Genomic DNA, 7,078 nt, shown 5'->3' on the forward strand with positions numbered 1-7,078 from the left:
CGAAGCAACCAGACCTGTGAAGCCCATTGTCAATCGTATTTAATTGTCAGGCTTTAGACTTTTAATTTTTTGTTAAGAAATTGGTGAACAGCAGGCAGTTAATGTGGGAAGGAAAACCTGCTGCGCAAGAAGCCGAGAAAACCAAACTTCTGAGTCATCTTGTTTGCTGCTGTCCTCCTGTCCCCATTCTGAGAGCTTTCTGAAGAAAGCAAAGCAGTTTGTTGTTTTACATCTTTCTTACTTAGGTCTCAGTTCGAGACCCTCCTAACCCCTCAAGTAATTTAGAATTAAGAGTCTGTGGTGTGAAAATACGACTTTTTGTCTTCCTCAAGTTGTGTTGTGCTTTGCCTTCTGCTTCCCCCTCGCTGTCCCACCAGTCCTGCACTCAAAGCAGGTCAGTGTCTGCTAACAGGTAGTGTTTTACTCAGTTAAATTGTTTGTAGTGGTCCTCCTTCCAATCCAGATACTCTTCCTTCATCTTTTAATCCCTCTAGCCTAGGGTCAAAGGAAAAATAATGCTCTCTGGGAACAAAGAAAAGGAAGGGAAGATCTACCTCATTAGTTGATGACAACCAGTTCCTGATAATCTTCAAGTCCTTAGTGTTTTATTTGCGAGGCTGAAACTCCTGCTCATTCTTCATGTGGTCAACAAGCTGATGACCAGAAAGCGAGGCAGCTGTTATTGGTGTTGTTAACTGCTGCTGTTTCGCATTTTTTTTTTCCAGGGAGGAGAGGAAGGTGTGGTGGGTTCCTCTGGAGGAGAGCAGAGGTGTGGTGGGTTCCTCTGGAGGAGAGCAGAGGTGCTAGCGGTGGGTTTGCTCTCCTCTGCACCATGCCAGCCAGGAGGGTTGGTTACCTGCCTCTCTTCCCTCAGCTGAGGGAGCAGTGGAGGAGGTAAGGGGAAGCTGTTTGGGCTGTGTTTGCCTCTGTGAGAGCAAGGTCTGGGCAGCAATCACCTCAGAGCACCCTCAGATGGCTGAGCAGTGATGCTCATGGGTGAGGAGCATCTTGGCCTGGCGGGGGCTGTTAAATGGAGGGGTTTCTGATACAGAATCCACGTGGACTGATGGTGCACTGAGCTGTTCCCTTTAGCTCTCTGGATCCGAGTTTGATATTGAGAATGTCTGTACTGGAGGAGTATGGCCTGGAGGCAAACCCTCTTCTGCTCACGGCAGCGGCAGCTGAACTCTCGTGTCACCAGGGACGAAAGGCAGCTGTTGGGTTTGTGTCCTGTCTCTGCAGCCTGCCTCTGTCCTTGCTTCAGGAAAAAAAGACCTTGGATGGCTGGAGAGCAGCACGGCTGCACCGAAGCTTCTAGCATGGGCTTTGATGGTGTGTGCCTTTTAAATGACCATGTGCTGGAGGGAAAGCTGGTTTCCCTCTGTTTTCCGAGCTCTTATAGAACAGTATAGAGACAGTATATAGCTTTTAACCTTCCCTCTTTACCTGCAGTGAAACTACCTGAGGGTCGTGCTCAATCTGTTAGGAAAACCTTTGTGGCTATGGGAAGAGTGCTCTGTAATGATGAAGCGTGTTTACTTGTTTCACTTGCAAAGACTTTCTTCTTTCAGCACTAGTTTGTTTGGAGGCAGCACTCAAATCCTGTAACAGGAGCACGGACAAAGCCACGTGTGACAGCCAGTTATTAACTGGGTGCAACGTGGTTATTTTACTGGGTGATGCACATACCTACGCCCGCACGTGTGACCGAGTGCCATGGGATGTATAGAAGGATTGATTAAAACCATGCCTTTCCCCCAGCTGGCTTCTATTAGTCCGGAGAGCAAATATGCAGCTTAAAATCTCTGTGGATAATTAGCCTGACATGTTGCTTATGGGAAGGCACCTTTTGCTAGCGCAGCTCAGCCGAGGAGAAGGCAGAAGGGATAAACACCAAAGCTGCTTATTCACGAGCAGCGTCTCTGGTTTCTGGCAGGGGTTGACCCATGGCTTTAATAAATCTGCTCTGGATGTGTTAGCATGAAAATAAGAGAGTTTCATTTCAGTATTCTTATTTCAGTGTATAATTCCTTCCGTTAAAGCCAATAATAAGCAGAGTCTACGGTGAGAACAACTTTTACGTTAATGCTAATGAGAGCAGCGTGGCTCGGCTGCGCAGGGTTGCAGGGAGAGCCGGCAGCAGTAGGCAGCCGGAGGGCCTCCTGCTTTCAGAAAGCCTTTGTTCAGAGAAAAAGGCAAAATCACGGTCCTGGGGCGGGGGGCGGGTGCGTCAGTGGTGGTGGAAGGGGAAGATGTCACTGTTTTTAAAGGAAGGATAAGATATCGGACTCTAGAATAGGACCCCACTGGAATCAGGTGGTTTTTTTTCTTTTTATAAGATTCTGGGGTATTGAGCGTGAGAAAAGCACCAGTCAAGTGGGGTGAAATGTGCCTGCTCTGAGTTACACCCTGGGCAAATCCAGCGCCTGCTGGGAGGAGGCAGGCTGCGAGGGTCCCCGGCTTTGGGGGGCTGCCAGCGCTGGTGTCCAGCTCCCCTGCACATCGCTGCTGCTCTGTAAGATGCCAAAATCCACACCTGAAAGGGTTTGTAGGTTATAAATCAGGTAGGTCAATGAGGTAACATGAACAAATGAAGGTTTTGTGCTGGGGAAGTGATGCAGCTGGGGACACTTAAATCCAGCGGTGCGGGAGAGATTTGCTGCCTGCTCTTGTTTCCCTTCCCTCACATGAAATAACCCAAACCCCACACCAGCTGGTAGTGTCTGCTCACGGCGCAGCCCCATGGCCTGCAGACCCCTGCCCTGCCTCCCCGTGCTCTGCCAGTGCTGCTGTGTAACCTAAAAAGGTTAAAAAAAAAAAAAGCCCTTTGCTTCATGGAGGGTCTGACCTATGAGGAACAGCTGAGGGAGCTGGGGTTGTTTAGCCTGGAGAAGAGGAGGCTCAGAGGTGACCTTAGTGCAGTCTGCAACTACCTGAAGGGAGGTTGTAGTGAAGTGGGAGTTGGCCTCTTCTCCCAGGCAACTAGCGATAGGACAAGAGGACACAGCCTCAAGCTTCGCCAGGGGAGGTTCAGGTTGGACATTAGGAAGCATTTCTTCCCAGAAAGGGTCATTAGCCATTGGAAGGGGCTGCCCAGGGAGGTGGTGGAGTCACCATCTCTGGAGGTGTTTAAGAAAAGCCTGGACATGGCACTTAGTGCCATGGTCTAGTTGCCATGGTGGTGTCAGGGCAACGGTTGGACTCGATGATCCCTGAGGTCTCTTCCAACCTGGTTGATTCTGTTTCCATCTATAGGGCAGTACAACAGCGGCCTGTCCTGCAGGGGATAGCTTAAGAAGTCCTTCTGTGATCCATGGAGGGGGATTTTTCATTCCCTCCATAACATGGTACAGGCTGTTTGATGATTATTCACTGACCAGGCACCACTAGCACCATGATCAGCAGCAAAACTGCTTGGGCGTGACCATCTTTGTCAAAATTTTCTTGTTCTCTCTATTTTGGGGTGGGGGGGGGGAAAGCAGCTTTGTTCCCCGTAGGGTTCTTGGGAGAGATGTACTTTTGGCCGCCCGTCTGAGTTGTCACACTAGGGGTTGCAGCCCCCCTCCCCTGAGCACAGGGTTAATTAGTGCCTGGTTTTTCCCACACTTCCCAATCTCTAGAGAGCATCAGCCCGTGCTCCAAACCTGGAGCTGCCTCGCACAAGGCTTCCCGGATGCGTAGTATGCCTCGATTCTTCAGCTTGTGTTGAAGGCCAGGTTGGATGAGGCTTGGAGCAACCTGGTCTGGTGGAAGGTGTCCCTGCCTGTGGCAGAGGGTTGGAACTAGATGGTCTTTAAGGTCCCTTCCAACCCAAACCAGTCTGTGATTCTGTGATTCTCTGAAATGCGGATGGATGCAGAATTACCCACGCCACGGTAGGAGCAGGAGCTGTTTCGATGTGCTCCTTCTCTACGGTTATGAAATAGGACAGATGAGGGTGTAGGAAATCCTGAGGTGGAACTACTCCCTTGGTAGTTCCCTATGAACGAGCCCACGGGATGCAGTGAAACCCAGGGGAAAGACCCCACATCAGCACCAGCTGAGCCTGCTGTGGTGACCCCAGGTTGGGCATGGAAAAACCGAGTAACTGCTGCAATCACAGAGCAGCTCCAAATGCCTCTATGAGGCCCAAATAAGCCTTGTCATGCGAGAGAGATTATTAGCTTAGAAGCAATCCCACTCTGGCAGATACGGTGCTCTGGGCCAGCCAACTGCCATCTCACCCGCTGCAGGACTTCCTAAATGTTGAACACCTGATGTAGCAAACCTGACCGTCCTGTAACAACGATTGCTTGCAGTTATCTGGGGTATCTACCTGAAGGGAGGTTATAGCGCAGTGGGAGTCGGCCTCTTCTCCCAGGCAACTAGCGATAGGACAAGAGGACACAGCCTCAAGCTTCGCCAGGGGAGGTTCAGGAGATTAGGCCTTCTTCACAGAAAGGGTCATTAGACATTGGAATGGGCTGCCCAGGGAGGCGGTGGAGTCACCATCTCTGGAGGGGTTTAAGAAAAGACTGGACATGGCACTTAGTGCCCTGGTCTAGTTGACAGGGTGGTGTCAGGGCAATGGTTGGACTCGATGATCCCAGAGGTCTCTTCCAACCTGATTGATTCTGTTTGAAATGGGTGACCTGAAGAGAGTTTGTTTGCATAATCCTATATGCTCCATTGAGAAGATTGAACCTCTTTGTGCCCAGTATGGACCTGTTTCTGTCCCAGGTGGTGTGGCTGCTTACAGCCTTTTTGCACTGCTGAGAGAAGGAAATCTGCACCGGTTTGGTGTTTTTTTTTTTTTTTTGTCCTGGACTAAGTATCCGTAACTGGACATTGGTCACCAGGTCTTACATCCATAACCCCAGCTCGTTCCAGCTTTTTCTTCTGGGAGGTTGGTTGCCCAAGTGACCGTTCCTCCCCACGGCACAGGATAGCCAGGCTTCCCCGTCCCACACTCCAGTCTCCATCACCCAGGCACTTCACAGAGGGGCTCTGAGTCCCTCCGCTCCCCCTTGCCGGGGCTCTTTTCCTGCTCCTCTGGGCCTTGCAGAGCCTTTACCCTGGTGCCCTTGCTCCGACATCCCATCTGACATTTCCTAAGGGCTTCCTTTCTGACGGGGCCTTCCCTCCTGTTGGCCGCCACGTGCGGGTCTCGCTCTTCCCCTTGCAGCTCACCCTTGCCGCTCTCTCGCAGCTCGCTGCCCCGCTCTCCCCTGCCTGTTTCCTGGCTGCTTATCTCCCATTTTTCCGCTCATTGTCCCCTGTCCCTGCAGCTGGAGCCAACCCTCTCACCGCCGGCTGATGGGTATCGGGACGGTCGCTCCCTCCCATCGGCTTCTCTCCTGTTTCAAGGTGTTTAACAGCCAGACCCGCCTGGGGAACGAAGCTGAAATGCCCAAGAGCTCTTGGTATGTTGCTGACCCTGTGGCAGCCCTCGTGATTTAATGTCAAACTTCCCCCCACGAGGGCTGCCAAGAAATGGAAGTGCTGGAGCTGCTGAGAGAGGGGTCTGGCTGCTCCTCGCTGGTGTGGGCGGACAATGCGCTCTTCCCTGCAACACAAAACAACCCCGGCCCCCAAACAGCTGATATTTAATAATTTAGGCTGTCCAGCTATTCAGTTGCTAAATATTTCAGCTCAGGGCTCACAGCTTGGCAATGGAGAGCTGGGTGTTATTAGGAGAAGTATTGGGCAGCCTTAAGCACTGCAGTGGGAGAAGCCCCTTGGATGATATCTCAACGCTGAGTAGCCCGTTGCCCAGCATGGCTGGTTTCTCCTCGAGCACAAAACACAGCACAGGATGTGCTTAACACACCACTTAAGAGAAAAAAAAAAAAAAAAAAAAAGATGTTAGCATTTGCCAGTTAAATTCCAGTCTGTGGTTTTAGCACGTTCATTCTTGTTTAATGTCACTGTGCGTCTGCAGCTGGTGGGGGGCTGGCTCTGGATGGGGCTGGGGAGGCTCTTCAGGCTACGAGTTCTGCTGTGAAGGGGCTCCCATCCATCCAGTGTGCAGCTGCTGTGACACCCGCTCGGTATCAGCTGGAGCCCAAAATATTGTCATGTCTTCCAGATATTTCTGGGAGTGATTCGGAAAGCCAAGAAGTGCAGTTTTACTTTAAATGGCCCTGAAGCTCAGTCAGGCTTTTGGTCCTTCCCCTACTTCAAATCACATAGTAAATGGGAAGCAAATGCTGATGCCCACATTCCTGCCATCATTATCCTGAAAACAGGTTAACTCCAAGGTCTTTAACCCTTGAATTTTCATGCTGAATCCCTGGTAACCCTCTCTTACCCATTGAGAATCAAGAGAGACTTTACAGAAGACTGTTTGCCTCCCTTCAGCTAAAATTCTTTTTCGCTTTTGATGTCTTTCCCCATGATTTGCATCTCCATCTTTTTGAGAATTTAGATGTCTCTGGAGCTTGATTTACATTTGTAACGAAGGCTTTGTGGGGGCTCCCAGGGAATATGTGTGATGAACCCAATGGTGAATAGGTTTCACAGGGCTTTACTGTGCCAACCCACGTGCTTCGAGGTAGGAGCTTTCTCACCATTCCCTGTCCCTCTGCGACCAGCCAGAGCTTTGGCTGCAGGAGAGTTCATTTGTCTTCCTCGGGCACTGCTTGTCACAGAGAGGGAAGCTTCTCCAGTGCTCTGTGAATGGGATGGACAGAAATAATGGGAATTCTCTGAGCACCAGCTGATACACAAGACTGACAGGGATCTTATGTGCTTTCAGGCGTTTAAGTTACAAGAAATGAAGGCTGGACTTGGTTGCTTGTCCCAGATGCCACTTGTGTGTGTCTGTAAATCACCCTCTACTATAGAGGAAAGCTGCCTTCTCCTACTGCTGTATAATAGTTTACAAGTGATACGAAGTCCTGTGGTGTTCTGTGTAATCAGAAATTAACTTTGAAGAACTCCTCCATTCCAAAAATCAAGTTCCATGCGCATCCTAAAGTCTATCCTGCTCCTGCTGCCTGACCTGAATATATCTGAAATTCAATGTGTTTTTTTTTTAAAGGTCACAGTCTCAGCAAGGAAGGAGTTAACCTTTTCTGCCTGGGAGCAAGGAAATGCT

Source organism: Nyctibius grandis, chromosome 9, assembly GCF_013368605.1.
Source record: "Nyctibius grandis isolate bNycGra1 chromosome 9, bNycGra1.pri, whole genome shotgun sequence".
Classification (NCBI taxonomy): domain Eukaryota; kingdom Metazoa; phylum Chordata; class Aves; order Nyctibiiformes; family Nyctibiidae; genus Nyctibius; species Nyctibius grandis.